The sequence below is a fragment of the Acyrthosiphon pisum genome, chromosome X (assembly GCF_005508785.2).
Source record: "Acyrthosiphon pisum isolate AL4f chromosome X, pea_aphid_22Mar2018_4r6ur, whole genome shotgun sequence".
NCBI classification, from domain to species: Eukaryota; Metazoa; Arthropoda; class Insecta; order Hemiptera; family Aphididae; genus Acyrthosiphon; species Acyrthosiphon pisum.
This window is the reverse complement of record NC_042493.1, coordinates 33,039,030-33,063,343: the sequence shown is the minus strand read 5'-3', so window position 1 is coordinate 33,063,343 and position 24,314 is coordinate 33,039,030. Positions and strand designations below refer to the sequence as shown.

Genomic DNA, 24,314 nt, shown 5'->3' with positions numbered 1-24,314 from the left:
GAGTAAATACATCATTTAGGGGAAAATCGGGTGGAGAATCATGTTCGGGATAATATGTCCCTGGACATATTGGGCACCAGCTATTATAATAAAATCTTTTTTTCACATTTTTTCACAAATTTCTAATTTATTTTTTATGTTAAAACTGGCTTTTTATAAGGTTTTATTAATTTTTTATACCGATAATACGTATGCATATCATATAGAGATTAATATTATAATTCACAAAATATTATATTATGCCTCTAAAGAGGCTTAGTTTTGTCGAATGTGTCCAAATCACGTCTGCGGAGGAATTTATGATGATGGTAATAATAATATATGGCAAATATAATTGTTATACAATGTGTATGCATATACTCGCGTTGCAGTATTATGTAGTATCTACAGTAAAATTACATTTAATATGTATAATATATTTTATATTGCATTGTTATTAGCTGTACAAGCTATATTGATATGTTCATAGTAATAACACATAGGGTGATTCGCCAAGCATATTCACCCCCAATTTTTTTTTTTGAACAATGAATTTATTCAAATTCTGATTTTTGTAATTTTTAAATAAACTGGTTATTTATACATAGAAACCATATTTTAAAATTCTTGAGATTATTTTGTACTATTTAACGAATGTCTTGTGAATATACAACAACTTCTGGCCCACCCTCTTTTACTGTAAATTATTAACTGGATAATTTTTTTGAACATTTTGGTGACCTATCTTATTCAAAATTTAAACGAGTAATTTCTCAGTTATTAAAATGTATATGCTAAGGATAATATCAATAGCCAATAGAGCTTAAAAATGGTTTTACCAAAGTATAATATATAATTATACTTTGACCATTTTTACAAATCATAAATGTTAATGGATTTTAATAAGTTACTAGAATATAAAAATTACCATTTCCCCCAATCTTCTAAACCCATTATCGTGGACCTATAAAAATATTATCCTTAGTACACAAAGTAAAATAACTCATAAGTCACAAGCTACTTGTTCGAATTTTTATATTGTTACGCCAGCATTTTTGGAAAAATTAACGGCTATATAATTTACAGTAAAAGGGTGTTCAAATTTAAAAAACCGAAGTTTGTCTCTCCACAGGAAAACTCTTTAAGTAGTGTATATAAAGAATATCAAGAATTTGAAAACATGGTCTTTCTATATATTTAAAAATTTAAAAATCAGATTTTGAATAACTATGCGTTGTTAAAGAAAAAAGGGGGATTAACATGCTTTGTGAATCATCCTGTATAGAACGTACCTCGTCTATGTCGACTACAACACTGTTCAGTACTGTGAATGCTTATATTGTGTAGACAGTATTATAATATTATTTTGGTAGGTATACCGTATATGTAATACTGTGATAATACTATGACGTACGCTCTCGAAGTTAGTTTTCGGATGAGCTGTAAATTTCCTATATATATGTATATTATGATATTATAATACGTATTATTATATACGGGAAAGCACTTTGCCATTCACCAAACGTGAAATCTATTATATCGCCGCCATAACCCTCGGGGTAATGTTACTTAGGACTGTGTCTTGAAATGTGATTAGAAATAATTACAAAAATACAAATATGGTTACCAAGGTTAGGGCCCGCGCGAAAAACTCGTTGAAAATAATAAGATTCTTCTTATGCAGTTATGTGTAATTTTAAATTATAATATTAAATGTATAAAAAGTGCTCACTCAGAATGTATAGAATATCCGCTCCACTATAATATTGATTTGTTGAGAATTTTGTAAATAAAACCTATAATGTATTATGTAGACTATAACTATGGCAGAATTGTGATGACAGATATCGATAATATCACATAGTACCTATCATATGCTATAGTTGAATGGATTTGATTGTTTTATTTTTATGATAATAATATAAAAACATATCATTTACTTGTGCGAGTGAGGTTTTTTTTTGATAAGATTTTCGCTAATTTCCAATCTAAAATAATCTATTGCATACTTTCGCAACCTATCAGTGGCTAAATGGAAAATAAAAAAATAATGAACGACTAATGCATAGCCTGCAATGGGTGAACCATCGTTTAATAATACTTATTATTTGTGAAAATAAATTCACATAATCATGATATGATATTTCAAAATAACCAAATCAGTATTTTATCCTTTCTATTTTTTTCCTAAATAGTTACAAATATAGATTATAATATTATAATATCTATCTTTCAATTGAACATGATTTTAAAAATATTTTGTATTTCGTGTGAGTGCTTAACTGAACGTATAAACCTAAATAATATACTCAGTTAATTTACACAAACAGATAGCACAAAAATACCTCAAATTTGTTTGCACAGTTCAACTAAACGTGTAAGCCCGCCTTAGATGAAAAAAATTGTAATTTTCACGGTATTCACTTACGAAAATCACTGGCCCTGCAGATGGTGACATAATGTATAATGTGTATACCTCGGATTTCGTAGATGCCATAATTCGAATTTCTCAATAGTTCAATCTCCATATTATTATAATAAAATGTTGTGAATTAAATGTTTCAAAATTAAAATTGACGAGAGACTAATAGGAAAACGCGGTTAGACGCGATTTTGAAGAATTGACTGCAGAACAAACGTAATAATCGTTTTTCGAACACTGACTACTGAAATTATAGGTATCTAGGTATATGTATACAAATGCAGCATTTATCATCATATATATATACAATATACATATATCAACACACGTTTACATTACCTTGCCAGAAGCCCGTCGGCAACATTCCTCACATATTATAATAATTGCTTGGCGCCTTGGTACAATATTAATGTAATAATTATTAAATGTATTATAGGTACACGTCTATTTTACTCTCGTAAATGGTTGCACTCGTATATGGAGTGCAAGACACAGAATGTCATCATTAATAATGTTTTTTTCCTCTATTTTAATCGATTCTTCTCCTCCTCCAAAGTCCTTACGCTGTGGTATTATTTTTTGAGTCGTATAACGTCCAATTCGTCGTGAAAATATAAAACCGATTACGATACGAGTTTCCATTTTCCTTCGCACGAGCAATTAAATTCGTATAAATGAACGATGTCCGAATAAAGAGGAAAAATCTCGACCGGATACTTCGGAAACTGAACTATGTTTGTCTCGTTTCGGGCGTATAGCTCAAACGATACAGTGAGGTATCCATTTGGTAACAGAAATTACATAACCTTTGAGTTTCCTACTTGAACAAACTATCATTAACTGTTAAAGATTTTGAACATAATTTATTGATTAAAGATAATTAAAATCATACGCAATGACCTTCCATCATAATTATACCTTAAGCTACGAATTCAATTAAGAAAAATCACAAAAATATAACATCGTCATAAAATGGTTTAAAAAATGTACTATTAAGTATATAATTCAAACATCCAAACACTAAAAATATGAAAGTGATTAATGATTAGCCTTGGTGAATTCCATTACTCAGGTGCTATTGGAGATTGAAATAACAATAAAAGTGAGAGAAAACATCTGCATTTGTCTAAGATAATCATAATTATTATTTATAAACAATTAAGCCACAATAAAACAACAAAATCTGCGACGGGTAAACATTACTTCGTTTTCTGTTTTTTTCTGTAATCATCATAAACGGCTCCGTTTAAAATAATTCAAAAAAGTTATGATCAGTTACTAAATCATTAATTTTTGCGTTGATTGTTGAACTAGCAAAATGTATTAGCATTCATTATCATAATTGTATTAAGTATATAGGATTGTTATTTTAGTTTTTGCATTATGCTCAAACAACTACAATTTAAAATATGTATATCAACACGACGAGAAAACTTATTATGTAATAACTGAGAGAACCGATCGTGACATTATAAACTGCAAATTGTATAATAGAACACCGGATGAAATATAAAATCTTAATTAAAACGAATATTGCTGCACTAATATAGTCTATATTAATATGTATATTTATTTTAACACGGATAATCCGGCCGGACGTATTTGCACAGTTGAAATATATTATACAACGACGGCATTTTGTTTACTTAACACTTTTTTTCATAGAAGAATCATTGGATACGACCGGATATTAGTACACTGGTCGATAATCTATTAACGATACAATAAAATTTAATATTTACGTATCTTTCTCATTATACGAGGCAAAAAACACACTGGCAGCTGCTATTTCAACCGATTGATTTTTTTGATATTTTTTTGAAAAATGTCATTACAATACGACATGAGTATTTTTGAAAAATCTTAGTTTTGATTATTTTTATCGTTTTAATTTTTGAGTTTTTGCATTTACTTAAATACCTACTCGTATTCCAGAGAAGAATACTTTTCTGAAAATTTTCAACTTTTATTTAATTAGCTATTTGTATAAATATTTAAAGTTTAGATGAGCGAAGTTAATTGGAGGGCTGAAGGCACATCGGGGGTTATCCCGTAAAATGTTGGTCTACTAGACAGCTCAACTAAACTTTAAATACTTATAACTAATTACCCATTTTTTTTTTTTTTGGTATAATTTATTTATAAGTACTCGAAAAAATATTCTGCTGCGGAATATGAAATTAAAAATGCATAAAAGTAAAAACTTCAAAAATTATGACGGTGAAAATTGTAAAAAATATATGCATATATTATGTTGATTTTTAAAGACTCGGAATGATTTCCAATAAATTATTATCATCAAAAACGTTAATTGTTTCCAAAATAATGAGTGGCTTTCTTCATAAGAATCACTCGGTATACTTACCATATAATATAATATACCCACGGCGCATAATAAATAATATTTAAAGTTGATCGCGGTGTCTTATGTAGTTCTATCCTCTACAATATAAGATTACAAGTAATAATTGCATATGACATTCGGCGAATGGTCAATAACATGTTTCCACCAAAAGTATAATTCGAGTACCTTTCCCTTTCCGCCAAACAGCATAACGACTAATACCCGTTTTTCATACATACCAGATATATCATAAAAAATAATATTTGAATTGTGTAATAACAATGTTATGCGATGTATTTTAATGTGTGCAAAAAAAAGTATTAAGTATGTAAATGTGGCATTTATTTTAAAAAACGAACGTTTCTTAACAAATTGAAAAATGTTTGAAGTTGTGTCTTTAAAAAAGTATTACGAGCAAAATAATTAATAATAGATTGTTTTTTTAAACATTTTAAAAATGAGTATTATAAAATCGTACGGTAGCTGGTATAATAAGTATGAAGGAAAAATTATTTCGGTGGATACTGGTATCGGCCATGTTTTTGTTTCATTTTATCGAAAAATGAATCCTAGGTGGAAATGGGAGGCGCATATTATAATAATATAGTTTTGGTGGTAAAGTGTATCACCCCAGCGAACAAAATATGACAATGCGACGGACACAAACGCCGCCTGTACACACCTTTATACAATATTATATACATTAATTTTCTGGTAAAAGCTTTGTAGAACTCTGCGGGAGGTTATTCACACCCACACAAAGTTTTGCAGAAATTCACACTCACTCATTAAACTTTTGAAGACAAGTGCGTTTTATTCTCACAATCACACGCGCACTTTCAATGGAAATATACAACCAAAACAATTAGGCCCCATGTGTGTTAGCTCCTATTTGTATAATCATTAACCATATAAATTGTATACGATGTACATCTCTTCAAATGCGAGACAACGGTCTACTATACAGGTGTTCCCAAAGTGTGTGCAGCGGGATGTCGCGGGGTTTTCGCGGGTAAGTACGTCGTGGGATAACATCCGGTCTAAAAATAAATTGGTAAACCAAAAGGTGGTGTCGCAGAGGCGGCTTTCTTGTGATTTGTCATGATTTGACTTAGGGAAGGGCGCCATGGGAAAACAACCAGCTCAGTTTGAAAAGGGTCGGGTCGAGTCGAAACACCTTGGGAACCACTCGTATACGGCCCATGTTTAATGATTCGTATTTCGTTAATTTTTTTTTTTCAAAAAAAAAAAATGTTTATTTACACTCAATTTACAATTTTAACACAAATTGTTCGCAATAAGTTTTTTTTTTAAAATACCACACATATTTTATTCTATTTTCTGAAGAAGAATGTTTTTCTATGGATTTTTAATTTTGATATAATAAAAATAGAATATCAAACCGGTAATTAGTTAAACGCCTACTTATAAGTAGTATATAGTATATATATAAAGTTCTTATGAGCGGAGTAGAGGATCAACGTTTCCGAGGCTCCCCTGTGCCACTCTATTCCGCTAATCAAAACTTTAAGTATTACTTCAAATTATGTAAAACTTATGTTCATGATAAAATAATCGCTTTGTATACGCACGTGACTTCACATCAGGTCTGTAGTTGGCCTGTAGTTTATCCCTCTCACTCTCTCTCTTACCTACAAACACATCACTTTTTTCACTCGTGTTAATATCGTATTGCTTTTCGATCTGAGATAACCCTGGCATAATAAAATACTATATATAGAAGCGTAAAATAAATGTAAACGCTATATTTTGATTCCACACAAAATATGTTCGTTTAAAAATAATCGATTCGTCCTTAAAATTGATGGCACTTTACCTATCCGTTCCCACTATATTATTTTCTTCCGCTTTTTTTAAGCTTGATTTAGGCAGGTACAATGCAGAACCGTTTTTAAAGGTAGGAAAGTATTGACTGTCAAATGCTCTTTTTTAAACTATAAATTGCAGAAAAAGTAATATTATATTATTATAACTGTATAACATTCTTTGTTACGAAAAATATTTTTTTTCGGCACTTTACTTTTGGTTATATTTTTCCTAAAATACTATAATAAATAATACCTATGTAGTTTAATGTTCTAACTTTTATATCTATTTAGTTTGTTTTTTACACCTTTTAAACTTTTCAAAATAACAGTGAATGTTCGTTAAGGGGGACTTCGATACCGACCGTTTTTAAACAGTACAATACAAATGTTTGTGTTTCCTGTTCGTTGTGTAAATGTGAGCGTAGTTATAGTGATCATTGATGTGTCATGTGTGTATAATATGACTGTCACACATAATGTGTAAAGACATAATTTGTGTTTGACAAGTAACATTTTTCTATAATAAATTATTCAAGAATAATACTGCTTGTCCATCGTCATGCCCACAAAACTTGTAATGCGATAAGAACGTCATTGAAAAAGTCAGAACATATAAATATGTTATGAAGTTAACTGGAGAACGAGGATCTTCCCTACTAAAACTCACTTACTACGCTTAAATTTAAATTTTATTATACCTACATATCACATAAATGTTTTCTTAACCCAGTTTTTAAATCCAAACATTATGTTTGTGTATTGAAACAAGTATCAATATATACCTGTACTATAGGCGGAAATCTAGCACTATTCGACTAGTCAAGCCCCTGTAACTATTATATACTTCTTGGTTAGCCTATGAATATAAGATTAAGAATTATATTTATCGGCACCACCTGTAAGAATTCGTGCCCTATATAGGTACAATATAGGTATAATATAATATTTTATTATGCGATACACCCATACGTGCATTACGGGCGTTTTAACTGGTTTCCATAAACGACATTACAATATAATAATATATAACATTATAACGTTATAATAATAATAATAATAATATTATGATGGATTACAGTATGCATTCTCGACCTTATGGTACATATAGGTAGGTATATTATCATAATGTGACGAGTGCAGTTTGGTTGAAAACACGACTTTTATGTTTTTAGTTTTTTAGTCGCATTTGAAACCAGATTTACTGTCACTTACACGATTTCTAACACGACACCGTAATAAACGACGACGACATATTATTATTATTATATTATTTCGCTTTGTATTTTTTTCCAATAATTTTCAGTGGCTCGTGAACTGCACTATAATCCGCGCAATACGTATAATATTATAATGTATATTTATATTAATATACTTATATATATATATATATATATATAACCTATTAATGTTTATTCAGCTGCATGTTAGGTACCTATATAAAATATAATAATAATAACAATATGCAATACATGGTAATTAGTAAAGTATAAAATTATATTTAGGTCCCGTCGCGAAAACACAAAATGATATACAGTTAAAAAATAAAATGGAATTACAAAAGTATTGTGCACACATCGACTGCACGGGTAGCTGGCTGGTTAGTTCTTTGAAAACATTGCTACAGGTTTCGATTACCTATTAATTTTGTCTCGTATTTCGTGAACCGCACAATAATATAAAGATGTAGGTACTGTGATGCGTAGTATAAATAATAATATAATATATAATGCAATTATTATGAGGTCGTATGTATCTAATGCAAATATGACGATGACGTGGCAGAATCTTGTATATCATTTTATTATACATTACCTATTTTTCTCCCCCCGAAGTCGATCTCTCAACCACCCGAGGTCTTTCTTTGTTCGCGAAAATTTCGATTTATTTTTTGCTCCGACGATATTATATTATTGTTATTATTATTTTTATGTATTTATAACATATAACATATTAACATATAACGCCAACAGGACGAGTATCTACGTCGTATTTTTCGGATCTATGAGGATAGCAGCTAACATCGCGTGCTTGACAATGACACGCGTGCTTTTGGGGAAGTGAAAGGAGTGAAAAAAGTTTCGTGGAAGTCCCGATGTGTATTGTGTATTGAATAAGTCGAACGAGGATTGTTAACTAGCCACTATATATTATGTAAGAGGCATGGTCTGATTTGCGACGATATTTTGTAGCCTGCTGGTAATGAGGAGGGAAGTCCCCGAGGTCTGATGAAATTAAAGCCATACACACCGCGATTGATTACAAAAAAAAAAAAATTAAAACGCCGATCTGTGGAGATGATGGTATATTATTATTATATTCGGTAGCTGCGGATCTCTCATGATGTTGTATCGTATAAACGTATAAAATTAGTTTTTCTTTGGTAGGTTTTCTTGGTTTTTTTACGGTGGTAAATTCCACGTAAACTCCCGATTTAAAGGTCACCTCACCAATGGTAAATAATAAGACACTCATTGCACAAAATATTTTTAACAATTTTAAGTTGTTAAAAAACATTCATCTAAAAAATTTTATTTTTACTATTTTTTAATGAGGACATGCACTTTTAGGTCCCCATTCCACGCAGAATATTTTTTTGGAGTCCTTATTATATATAAAGTTTATAGTTTATAGTTTATATAGTTTATGAGTTATAAGTATTAAAATGTTAACCAATAATATATAATAGGTATAAACTAGGTACTAGTCCTAAATTCAATTTTTATAGATTGAAATCCTCCGAATTATATACATATCATTATAAGTAAAAGTATACGTTGTCATTTGAAAGAGTGAAAAACTAATATAGTATATGAATATAATTTAGCAAAATATATTATAAAAATAAACTTATAACCTGTTCAATAAAATTGTATAATAATATAGCAATATGTAATATTATATCATAATAATCAAGTTGTCATATAGGTACGACGGACGCCATGTCTGCATCAAAATATTAATTATTGAAATTTGCATAATATTATATACGACAAGCGTTAGATTAAATTTCGCATTGTACATATTATAATATAATAACAACAATGATAATTTGGTCTATGAGATTTATTCGAGGAATTTGTGGTTTATTCGTGTATCGATGTAATATAATAATACGTCAAGTATTGTGCACGTAGGTAGGTACCATACACAATGATTCGCCAAGCATGGTTGATATTAAATATGTATTCAAATTATGAATTTTGTGATTTTAAAGTATAACTAGCACATTCAACGCCTCTGACGCGTATACGCGTTAACAGTGTTTATTCCAACAAATGCGTTAACGCGTCAAAAACGTATACTAGATTTAACTTTCCTAGATTTAACTTTTTTAGTGTTATAACAGGATTCGGACCATCAATAAAATCGTTTCGGCATTTTCTTATATTTTAATTTATAGTATTATCAATTATGATAAGTATGACGTGGTATGGGTAAAAAATCATAATTAAAATCGAGTACCTATGACAACGATGTAGGTAGGTACTTATACGAATAAACCTACAATAATCACTGCTTCAGAGTTGTGGAGTGTTTTTTTCGCCATTACCGTATGTCCATTTATATAAATTATACAATATATTATATATTTTACAATGTTTTGTAAAATGTATATAAAACGCTGCAGCATAAATATTTTAAAATATGCACTCGTCGCGTGCATACGCATGATTTACGGCTGGCGTGTTTAGTGTTTATCTCGTTTTATTCGGCGTCGTTATACAGTCTGTTGGCGAAGAGCGAATTCGAATAAATAATATTGTTCACGTACAATATTTATAGGTACCTAGGTACCTACATAGTTTCGGAAAGCCTGCCGAATCCCACTATTGCTGAATTTCGGGCAAATAACATCATAATGTATTATTATTATTATTTTGTCGGCACGTATAAAAGTGTGAAATAAATGCGCACGACCAATTTTTATCTCAAATCATATTATGATATGGGTATTATGTTATGGCCATTTCTATATATTATGATGCTGTTATCTTCCTGACTTGTCTAAGCTGTTTACGTTGTTTATTATAATGCAGCAGATACGTAGGCACAAGGTACACAGTTTTTAGGGTTTCCAATCTTTTTACATGTCTATTGTCTGTATTAACATTACTATTCGCTACGACACAGTTTTATTATGTGCAGTAATAGTCGGTATTTCGGATGTCAAGCAGGGTCTAGAACCATAAAAATAACCGCTTAGAAATGTATTCGAGAAAATTGAAAAAATTCAACGAAAAATACGATCCCCCCCTCATAAACTTAAAAATTGTTTATATAAAAAAAAATATGTTCTCTCTCAATATCAATTATTTTGCAATATACGACGCGACTGTCTGTGGAAAAAATGTCAGATCAAAATTCAGATATTATATAACATTTTAAAACTGCAGTGGCGGATCCTATCTCTTCCAATTATATAAAATATTTAATTAATTATACGAGGAAAAACAACGTTGAAACACCACGACGAACAGCGCGACCGAGAATCGACTAATCATAGTGTGATACGTTATCGTGTTGATCACACCGATGGCATTGCTCGAAACCATCGGTATACTGGGAATCAGTAAGTATAGTTTGTTTTTCCTGCAGTGTTATTATAAGACCGTCGGAGTATTTGTATTACCACGACAGCGGCAATACGACATAATACAGTGGATAATAAAAATAAAAAAGGACGAGTTGAGAATAATTACTTCTAGATGTTAAGAAATTAGAATTGACTATAGATAATACAGAATCGATGGTATAACTATTAGTTAATGGAATACAAAATAAAATTCTTTCGTAAACACGCATTGAGGAAAAAATTTGAGCCAAAAAAAAATCAGGTTTTCGTCAGTGGTTACCTCTGCGTCATCTCAAAGTAAAAATATACAAAAAGTAAAAAAAAAGCACTTTCCTACTTCAAATCGTAGTAAAATGTTATGGATTTACATAATATTCTGCCATTAAGTCCCGAATTTTGGTGCAGGTAATTATATTGTTTATATTGTTATAATGTTTAACTGTGAAAAAAAATGATCGTCACAACTATAAAGACCTACTTGAAATTATACTGCAATAGTTTTTTTCTAGGTGAACAATACATTATGTTTCAAGTACCTACCAGCTTTTTAATACAATGTATCATTTTTGATGTGATAACAAAGTAAAATATGACAAAAACATGGATCTGACAATACTTATTATTGCGAAGGATCGATTCATTGATATAGATGATTTGTAGGTAGGTACTTATCGCCGTACCATCTACGACTTGTCACAATATTATATAGGTGATTAGAGCTAGAGAAAAGATTTTTATGTCTTGACATATTTTTACTGAGAGTATGCCTTCCCAATTAGATAAGCTTTCTCGACGATTCATTTTCGTATGAACTGATATAAAAAATTTTTTAGCTCATAAAAAAGTATATTTCAAGGTTAAAGAATATTTTGGAAAAAATAAAAATATTTATACACCTGTCAATTTTTCTACCATTTTCAAGATGAAAACACACAAAGAAATATTGATAAGAATATCAATTCGAGGAGAATGACTATTGACTATACTCCGTTGAAGTTAAGAGACGTAGGTAGTCGGCAATGACTAGTTTTAAACGGCCTGTAATGAAGCAACACCCATTTGTCACCCCAACCCGGTCAATTATCTGTTTACCTGCCGTGTAGTATTACCACGCCCCTGCGCACAATTCGGCCGCCGACTACGTTTCTTAACTCGAACAGAGTATAGAGACGTGGACTCGGGTTTAGCGTGATGTTGTTAAACGTCGAGGGAAGCGCGTCTGGTCTCAAAGGGTGTTGAAACGGGAGAGAGCGAGCCGGCTCACTATGACTAAATATGACTGTTTGAATAATTTTTAAAAATTTAAATTAATTTAACTATTTTATAATTTTTATAAACTGTTACTTTTATTTGTTTTTTCAGTATATAATACAGTTTTTTCAAGAATCATATTTTTCGGAAAAATAATATTTATGCATATAAAATACTATTTTGATGAAATTATAAAACATAAAAATATCTTATTTTTAAAATATTCGTTCCTACTTCACACAGTTTTTTCACCTTTTGTCTAGATATTTCCCAAAACTGTCCATAATCGTCTAATTTTCTTCTTTTAATGGTTTGACTAACAAAGACTGGGCTATATATTTTCCTTAGAACATCCTAAGTAGTTCGATACCCACGATTCAATACCGTATAGAAACAATTGGTCGTAATAATGTCATGTACGTCCTTATTTTTAAATTTTTAGAGAGGGTGACCTATATATAAGGACTTTTATAGCCCATGGTATCTTTTATTTGATATAGTTGTATCTTCTACCTTAACGTCATTATCCTGCGTTCTATTTGACCCCAGGTACTTAAATTGTGATACCTACTATTTTGAAAGTATGTCCTACCCTTTATAATATAATATATAATTATAATGATAACAGTTATTAGTCGTATATAGTACATACTATAGTTACAGTTGAGCGTCACGTGCCTGCACATACATCGCTATTAAAATATGCGTATAATGTGATAATATTCGAAAAAAAAAATTCTGTTCCGTGAAAGGTATGATGATATAATAATAAAAATAATATGGTCCATGCATGGCGGCGTGCAATATAATGTTATGTATATCATATTAATACGACGTACGAACTACATTATTTGTAGGTACCTGCTGCAACGCCACCCGACCACCGGCGAGCAATTACTATTTTATTCATGGTGCACGACGTGATGCATAATAATATTTTAAATACGTGTTTTCCTATTTGGCCTTCTGGGAATCAAAGTTGGTATTTCGTCCGCAATATTATGATGCAGCAATGTAAAGTGCACAGACATTTCGGTGTTTTATATTTTTGCATCGCACGTCGCTCATGTTCGACCGATTTTCTTTTCCCCTCGTCCGATTAGTGCGTATATTTTTATAATATTATGACAATCATAAATATATGATATGATATTAGGCGCATATATTACACGTCGTTCGTTCGTAAATAAATACAATAACAAAACGATAAATATACTAGACGTTTTAATGTTATATAACAATTAATCCAAATTGTTCGTTGAAATTTAAAAAAAAATTAAAAAAAAAACAATTATTATATTATAATATAATTCATATTATATATATGTATAATATACAATATGAATCTTATTTCATGTTAATTAAAAAACAATGAAGTTAAGCTAGTAGTCAAATGATCGGTAACCCCAAAATATTACTATAGATCAGTTAGAAAGTTAAAAACATATTTACTTTTTGACTTAACTTTAATTTTTTAACCATCGTTAATATTAGCGCCACCGTTTTTATATCGTATTCTAGAATTAACTGCAACTTTGACTGTTTTTTTCAGCGAGTTTATTTACAATTTCCGTTTAGTATGTTTGTCCGCCGCGTGTTTAGGTTACTTGCGTCGACTGTTTATCCAAGTGTACCTATTTTTCTGAAACGCTCACGAGTGGTAGTTGTTTAATATATTAACATTGAAAACATCCGTTTCGCGGAACACAAAAATAATATATATTATATTACATATAACCATGATAAATTAACATTACATTAGAGGCATAGTTCGGAGAGGGGGTATTGGTATAATCTGGCATCTGTTAACGACCAAGTTCTAAAGTAGCCTGTCGATTGTCGGCGAGATTGACCCAACTGGTCTGGTCGAATTGGGATCTCACACGATTTTTGATTTTCGTGAAATGCATTTAAAGCATGTCTATAGTTTATATGTTACATAGCATAATAATGTTGTTGCTTTTTTTTATAACAGTTTAGATGTATTATATTACAATTAATTATATTTAAATGCATATATTTCAATACCCGTCCTCATAAATGTTGCTTACTATATAATTTTTATTCTCAGGGCTGTCGACACGAGATGGGGGTTTGGGGTTTATACCCCCCTTACAGCATGGAAAATATATAAATGTATTTATCATATAATATCTTATTATTATGATAGCCCCCTCCCCATGTTAAATTAAAAACAGTTCAGACAACTAATCTGTAGGCATAATTTTTCTAAAATAATTCAAGGTCATCTTACTCGTTTTTAGCATGCACTATTTAAGCGCCGAAGTTATGAATTCATGCATTTTTAATTACATATTTTACTATATCGTTTTATTTGGCGTTACTGTTGGAGTATAAAAAAACATAATACAAATATAACAATTTACAATTATTAAGAGCTGATTGGCATAGGTATTATAGGTATCACTTACCTTTAATATACGCCTAGCACGTTTATCAAAACTTGGGTCTGCAAATTTGCTCATCATGAATGTTATAAAATTATACATATATTATGCCAATAAGTGCGCTTTATTGGCACTGTGCAGCAGCTTATAACTATAAAATATATTATGATAATAATAAAATATATAGCTGTCACGGTCTTACTCGGCGTCTACGAGTCGGTCGAGTCCAACACATGGTCCGGTGCACTATCTGCAGAATATGGTCCCGAGAATAGTCAATAAAGCACTCACTATATATGGTTGTACGTAATATTGTGCACCACGGTGGGTACGGGAATTAATCGGAGGAAACGTTTGTCGGATGCGGTGGCCCGTGAAAAGTTTTCGTTCGTCGGTCGTGGAAAACACAATATATTGTATAATAATAATATCAATTCAAAGATAAAGTCACCGACGTCGGCAAGTCCTCAAAACTTATACGATGCGAGGACGATGACCTAGACCGATGTCTGAACGCATATTAATAATATATTTTGTCGATCTTTACGAGAATTATTGTTAAAATTTGTATTTTTTAGAATACAATTGCGTACGGTGGTTCCAATCGGTGGTTCCTTTTTCACAACACGGTTCGGTGTATGTGCAATGTTGCCAAATTGTAGGAATTGTGTACAACTAACATAATAAAATAAATCCATATAAAAACAAGCAGTCCAGAAACCTCACAAAAAATAAACTTCAATAGCCAATTCCATAGTGCTAGACCATCAAACGTGTCATGTGTATAGTGATGATATCTTCAATTAATAATATTGTTGTGAGTGTAAACAAAAAATGTACAGAGCATAAGAGTTTAAATAGGTAGTTCAATTAAAACGAGATTCTATAAAATTACAAATATATTAGGTCCCTACATAAATTATTTATTCACCTAATGGTTCACTAAAATTTAATAGACCAATCCTATAACCTACTAAATCGTGTTTAAGGGATAATTTAAGCTACCATACATTCATTACATTTCTGTTAGTAACCTAACATAATATTATGTACTTACATCAAATTATCAGTTTGAAAATTAGAAAGAAAACTCAGAAAACTGTAAAGACAAGATTTGAAAGACTTGATATGAAAATCAAACTTTTTTGCGGTCTAAAAACGTATTTCAAAACACAGCACATAGTATACATTAATAATTATAATACAGTAAAGGTAGATTACGTAGTATTATGAATGGGCGGCTTAGAAAAATATTATGATAATACAATAATAATATTTTTCGCGGGATATTCAAAAGTCACTAGTAGGTATATAGATAGTCATACTGCTGTCAACCTGTGGAAATCGTTACACCTATAATTCTGAAAATTATTATGCTACATTAGGTTTTTTTTACATTTTATTCCTATTCGACTTCTTAACCGGACTGACATGAGTGAACATTTTTTTGTGTAATTTTTATGTGGACAATCTTACAACTCTTCCTCTAGGTCCTAGGGTTAACCATTAATTTTGACATCACATTCTCTATTCACACTCTCGGGGTATAAAATATAAACACAAAATGGCCATACATTTATTTTTAATGCGTTAAAATTATGATTTTTGTTATACCTATACAATTAATAAAATACAAAATTGTACGAAATTCTTAATATTCTGTGTCACGAGTGCTCCGCTGTCAGCTGACAGTCCAAGTTGTTTTCTATTTGGCTTACAATAATAAAACAATTTACAATACGTTGTTTATGTAATAAAAATGAAAGATGTTGACAAAAATTATACAAGTTTGATTCCCGGGCAATTGACCCTTCCGATTCACTTGCTTGGATTCCTCATTCAAAACCAGCCAAACTAGGACTCATAGCAATCCCAACAAATGTTGGACGATAAACACACCGAACTATTGTAAATATTAGTTGCATGGAATACAACAACTATACCCATTAAGAGATGACTTACAGTGTGTTATCTTATTAACGACCACCGACGACGTTATAAAATTAATCCACCTGCATTGTCGGTTCAATGAAATCTTTTTTTTTTCAATCGAAATAATTAAAGTCAAAACCATGTTTCTCACGAACAAGTTTAAAGCAGTACAAGTTGTGTACATTGTGAAGATATGTTCAAAAAAAAAAAAAATTAAATAAAAACTGCGTCGCTGGTTAAATCGTCACGTAATATCAGCCAACTCGCGATACTATAACGAATTCCAAAGGACCGAGAAAATAAAGTTCGTTAAATACATCAAACACCGTAAGGTGTGCAAGAGCATAAACCAACATTATTCATTTAACGAGATTTAAAGAAAATGTAAACCAACACACAATTGATATTTCATTATCATTTGATAATACAAATATTATGTAATACGTAAAATCATAATATACTAAAGTTAAGTAAACATCAGTCAGTAAATTTTATTTTGAAAAATCTTTATAGATACTTAATTTTCATTCGTAAGATCTGCTTGCACTTATCTGTTCAATAGTGATTAGTAATCACTGATTACTAATATTTGCCCTCCATGGCAATATTTATTTTTAAACGTTCCGTCAGGTAAACACTTAAAAAACAATCCCTGCTCGTCAGTAATGAACACGTTTTTCGGCTCTTGGAGTTTCACTTTCCAGTCGTCATATAAAGCCGTTATACACTAACTGAAGTATATCTTTTTTTAATAGCTATAATGTACCTACTCGAGCACATATTGTAGCATATAATCATCGTCGGAAAAACTTCGTAATAGCAAGCAACGGAATTGTAAAAATTTGTTTCCCCTCGAGAGCTTTGGCCAGAATAAGTTCGTTATATCGAGGGGGCCAAAATACATTTAATATTTTGTTATATCGCGAGTGTTTCATGACAACCACAGACTCATTCAAATAATCGAGATTTTCGATACATCAAGTCGTCATTTCACGAGTTGACTGTAATAGCAGTATTATGAACACCATCACCGCTATACAATGTTCAATCATGACCAACTGCACCGACAATATAATATTCTTATGCGAATTTTTTCTTAGTTTCCAAATCGCCACTTGCACATACTGTATGTAGGTAGAGGAAATATTAATCCAACTAAAATAATATTTCGGTAGAAGCTAAAATGTTCAATATAGTTGGCAAAAATGGGTGGGGTGGACTCGGCATTGGTACCAATAATAATTTTCATCCTATATAAGATCGTTAAAAAAATGTTTAAATTATTTTATTTTTATTTATTCTATGGACTGGACCCGTTTTTACATAAATTATAAATAAGACATTAAATTAATTAATGTTCAATTAAATAAGCATTTCATTTTTTGGTATATTTTTACATAAAATATTACATTTATATATGTATTATAATATAATACATACTCATATATTACAATATAGATAATAATTTAAAATAACCACAAGAGTTAAAAACAAATACATAATGTACCGATACGTACTATTTCCAATTTTTTTTTTGTTTTTGCATTGTATTTATCTAAAACTCATTGTTATTAAGTTACCACTAATAACTTATTCAATATTTAAAATATTTAAAATAGATAAACCAGTGATTCGCTGCGTAGTTGAAAAACTACGATCCAGTGGTTCAAAATGTATACTTGAATCGTGATAGATAGTAATAATTTTAAATAATTTATAAGAGTTAGAAAAAATCGTTGGCATTGTCCAGGTCATTGAAAATATTATTAACTATGGTAATTATTATTACTATCGAAACTTTCTACAAATATGTCAGAACGCATAAATGCTAAAATATAATGAATTCGGAAAATCAGAAAATAAAATATTAAAATATTATGCAGAAATCAAGAATTATGGTTTGGATTTTTTGGGGTGCCCCCTCCCCCCACGATTTTCGTTCGTAAATAATAATAATAATACAATATACTCACTCGTGTGGAATATTACTATTATAATATATTATTATTATGTTCGAGCTCGTCATTAAACACACGGCCGAGGTACAGGCTATTATATAGGTAGGTCTACTTGTGCGTGTGTGTTTTATTATTATAATAATATGTATATGTACATCCGCGCCCGGTAAACGGCGATAAATCAAGTTATCTGATTACGCGTTTGAGGTCGACGAGGAAAAAATGTGAAAAAAACCACCAACGGTCTGGCGTTTTCCGACGCGAAACCACTACGCGTGATAATGACAATATCATATTATTATTATTATACAATATACACACCTAATACACGTATGCAACTTTATATATTACAATACTAAAATTCATTATAATATGATATAAAGTATACAGAGTGATCCAATGTATGTGTCCACACTCACTATTTAGAAAAGTGTTAATTTCATTAAAATATTGTCTTTTACAATAATTATTCCTTATCGTTATTATTTTTAAGAACTATACAAATGTATCCATATAGTCTCGATTTTCATCAAGACTTATCGAAATACTCCAAAAAAATATTCTGCTTAGGAACAAGCTATATAGGACATAGATATAAAATAAATTAACGCTACAGTCATCAAAATCGATATAATTATATCATATTATTGAGAGTGAACCAATTTAAGTGTCTGCGATCACTATTTCGAAAACTTACTTTTTTGAAAATATTATATTTTCACAATTCCCTGTATTAATATTATTTATATTAACTAATCTCGTTCAAAGATTCAATTTTTATCATGACCTTTGCAATTATAATCCGTTTGGTTCGGAAAAAAGTATAAAAAAAACAGAATGTTATCATTCGACAAAGTGAAAGATTTTTATTGTAAATTTGTAATATGTTTTTGAAAAGTGGTTTTGCAACGAAATCAAAATTCAAATTATGTAAAATTAATTAATTTTCAAATATTATATGAGTCTGATCAAATGGATCTCCTTGTATATTATACACACCCGTTACCATATAACCTGACAGTGCTCTGTTTATATATTTTATATTAGGTTTATAATTATCGTTTGGTGTTTATATAGAACAGTGCATTTAATAATTTAATACATTTTACTATCTAGGTAATCCAGAGTATTATGATATAATATTTTCTATGGGACGATCTGGGCAGCTGGATTATTCTAATAATCGGGCATTAATATAATATATACATACCATAACATTATTATGGATATTTGGTTCGCTAATTTTTTCATTTTCTAATTTATATATATCACTGTACAAGCGATTATTGGCGTATTTGCATAGTATTACATTATATTACGTTTGAATCGAATCGATTGACACTGCAAATGTTTATAACTATTTAGTCCCAGGTTTGTTTTAATTTGAACTTTATCGTCCCGAAATAAGATAGAAATCGTGATCGCCATCGTTTTATCATATTTTAATAATAAGAGTTGGTTCAAATTATGTTTTTAAGAATATTTAAGTTTACATAAAGACCGTATTTTTCGGATAGTAAATTGTTATCTATGCTATTTGCAGGTCTGCGGCGATACAAACTACTAATTTGTCCAATGAGGACTTTAGTTGTTACTGATTTTAATAGATTATGCCAAAATATTAAGATATATTATAAAGATAATTTTAGATTATTTGAAAACTATAGCCATCAATAACCTATCTAAATGAGTTTTGAAGTCTAAATAAAATTATTATTATTTAATAACTCTGAATCATTAGACGGCTACTAAATTAAAATTAATATCTTCATCTTCAGCTTATGAAATGTTTTATAATATAATAATTTCTTATAAAAAATATATATTTATATATATATCAGGTAGATCATCAGGAAATTTAGTTGATGTGCTCTTGGGTAGTTGGATATACATATGTCATATACTGTCGTACTGATGATGACTTCTGACCCGACGACAGCTGCAAGGAAAGGTAATAACGTTCTTGATGATGAATATGAGGAGGTGGAAGATGAGATGAGGATGAAAGGAACTGTAGCAGTTGCTAGAGAGACAATATGTAGGGGTTCAGGTCCGGTTAGCCAGAAATAGCGTTTTCCAGACCATATGTTTTGCTCGTAACTCGTTGATGTCTATGAAATAAATTATGTAACAGTATCCGAAATGCGTTTGTTTCGATATCGCATAGTAATCAAAGTTTCAAAAAAAAATTGCACGTGCCATTAATATTCAATACTCGATCCTGCATGGTGTTGCCCATGACAAATTAAATTTCCGTGGATTGATCCCTTCTTAAACTCCGTTATAAATGTAAGCTGCACAGATGTTTAACACTACAGTTATTTGGGTTGTTTTGACCGAATATAAAATACAATTCTAAAATTATAATATCCAATCATACAATAGTAACTATTTTATTTTCTGTAACTAATGGCGAAATTATATAAATAAAAAAATTATAGTTTTTCGTGTGTAACTGTATTCAACATTTCGTGCTGAACAATAAAAATGAAGTCTATGAAACCACGGATCTTACTGAATCAATAAAAAAAAAAATTGGAGATCGGTCGAAACTGCGGATTTGCATATAAAGGTCATGCGCTTTGATTTTATACATAAATACTATAGTTGATATATTTATCAATTATAGCTGTTCAGTATTCTTGTACGGCATTGCCCGTAACAAATTAAATATTATGTACTTTGGTTTCAGTAAGTCAGCTGTTTTACACAAAACGTAACTTAATTCAATGATTTATACTTATGTTTGTTATTTAATTCAAAATATAGGTACCCTCCAAAGTTGACGGTTTATCAGCTCCGGTATATCTGCGGGATTAATTAAAAGTTGCGTTTGTGCCTGAACATGTTAGCTATATAATACATTTTAGTGTAGTTAATCTCGTAGTTATTAAAATATAATTCAACAGAAAATTAACCACTCCCTAGCCACCACCACGTACTTTACTGGGGTGTCAATGTACTGGTTGTACCTACCGTTATTTGTGTGGGCCACAAATTGGAGGCCAATAATATTATGAATAATCAGACCAGATTTCGAGTCAAAACGCGATTGTTGCGGTGTTTAACATGACGTTTGCGTCTCTCATAAAATATATTGGTATTGCAGCATTCGTATATAATACGAGTGACAAAAACTCATCGTACACAAATGATGGGCTGACTGTGTTTTTACATATAATTTCGTTTATCGCGTCAGATGACATATTATTATTATACGACGACGATATTACACGCGTATAAATGTATAATAGTGTGTTCGGGGTACACCCGTATTTTATATAAATAAACGTCTGCCAAACATAGTATAAGAATAATATGTAAATTGCACAATAATATGCGAGAAAAATCTCGTTTGACGCTTGTAATCGACAATATATTATACGCGTTTACATAATAATATTATACCGTCCGCCTTACACTCCACTGCGGTCTGTGAATCATATAGCTGCAGAGATACGCCACTGCTTCAGACTACAATTTATTTATTTTTATTATTATTATTATATGGTTGTGCGAAGTTATTCGGGGGGTGAAATATTTCTGATATATATTCAGAACTCTCATCACATATAGTTATATAGGTAGATGAAAAATGTGTACGCGTTTGATTTACTAAAACTATCGTCGATTGTAACAATTCTTTTCGTCGTTTTTATTTTATTGAGTAGGTAATATAATTGTCTTAATATATAGTTTTAAATATAGTTTTAATATATAGTTTTCATTAAAGCTTTCAAAACCATATAATATTATAATTGAATATTAGATTATGCATGTTACGCGGTAGTTACGGTAATTATAACGTTTTAAATTACAATCTCATAATATGGTCAAATAATTTTAAATTTGTTATAATGACCTTATCAAAATAAACACATTTTGTTAAATTAGTTAAACTTAATTAAATTTATAAATATAATTTCAGTTGTCATATTACAAAATATTATAATAATTCATCTGCGATTCTAAATATTTTTTAATTCAATCAACAAAAAATAAATAAACAAAATAACCTGCAGTATAGAACCGAAAACACTATTTTTACTCGTTATACATTATTATTTATTTATTGATGATTATAGCCGACAGATCTCGTTCTGCAGCACTGCATGCTTAAAATATAATATATCGATAAGAATATTTTATTGGGACAGCAGTCTCGACTTTCGGAGATGAATAAAATCACAATATTATATGAGTATGCTAACCCTAAATGTTATTTATCTGTAATATTATTATCATTACATAGAGCTCATAATATTTCATAGAGTTGTAATACAGCGAGTGCTCTCTATGAGTTTCACATTGCGATTTGTCAATTTATACTCTTCCTGCTCCCACCTATACATAACTTATCCTGTATTTCTGTACTCGCGGGACTCTTTTCAATCCGTCTACTCACCGCTCCTGAATAAGTCTTAAGACGTTCGTGACTGTTCTTTAACATTTCACGGATAGTGGTTTTATTTCAATGCAAGCTGTGGCTAAAATGTCTTTAATATTTTTATAGTATACCGATATAAGACTTAAACAATTATAAAAATTGTTAAAATATAATTTTTACCCGAAAAAGTTGTTTTTTGACGATTTTAAATTATGTAAATTAAATATTTTCTAAAAAGTTAGTATTTTCTGAAATAATGAGTGTCTTACGTGAAATTGTTCACTCCGTATTATGAAAAACGTGAAGACAATCTTTAGGTGCCTTTATATAGGTACCTGCCTAGGTTTTATTTCGTTTCTGGTAAACCAAAATATATTTAAAACATTTCGTAGGAACAATATCGTTTTAGATTTTTGAGCAATGAGACGAATGTATTTTCTATATTTTTTTAACTTCCTTTTTCATTATTATGACTCGAATCCTCTATAGTACCTTATAGTGGTTGTATATCATAATAATATTGTAATGAGTAATGACTTTAGACCGCCCTCAACCGGAGATCATTGCAGAGTGACTATAATATATTTTATCCTCGAATTGAATTGAAAACGCTATACGCATCGTCAGGAATAATATTATGTTTTGCAACCAAATTGATCTATGTAAATATATCGGACAATTAGTTACGTACGGCACATTTTGATGTAATATGTACGTTGGAATTACTTGATATATGGCATCAAAAATCAGAACTGTGTCTGCTGGTTGTAGAAGTTGTCGGAAGAAGTCTTTTTAGACCCTCCTTGCCGCCTGCAGATATATCTGGATCATATATGGATATTGTAAAAACATATTTATCATCTATGAAATAAAAATGTATTACCTATTCAATGTATATAGGTACCAGTGTACCACTAAATAATATAGTTGAAGAATAATTCAACGATATCTGATAATTATAATAAAAGTGTAACATTATTTTTTTAATACGCCACAAAATTCCTCAGATGTCCGTGCACCTTGCTGGTGTGACTTTGCAACGTTATAGGTCCTGATATTATTATCATCTTTCTTTATTCTGGTAACTATATGCGTTCTCTAAAATTACTTTCATATGCCACATATTGGTATATTACGTCTTGGTCTTTCTCTACCAATTCTTCTACTATACTTATCTACGTCCTAGTACCTTCATATTGTTATGATTTTTGGATATCCTTCGTATTATGTT

The 24,314-nt window shown here is 30.3% G+C and overlaps 1 protein-coding gene across 3 annotated transcripts in view; it reads left to right on the top strand.

The window, feature by feature from the left end:
- The window catches only part of LOC107885108 (polyadenylate-binding protein 1-B-like), a 213,776-nt gene that overhangs the window by 112,012 nt on the left and 77,450 nt on the right, over positions 1-24,314 (top strand). The gene's annotated exons all lie outside the window — the stretch shown is intronic.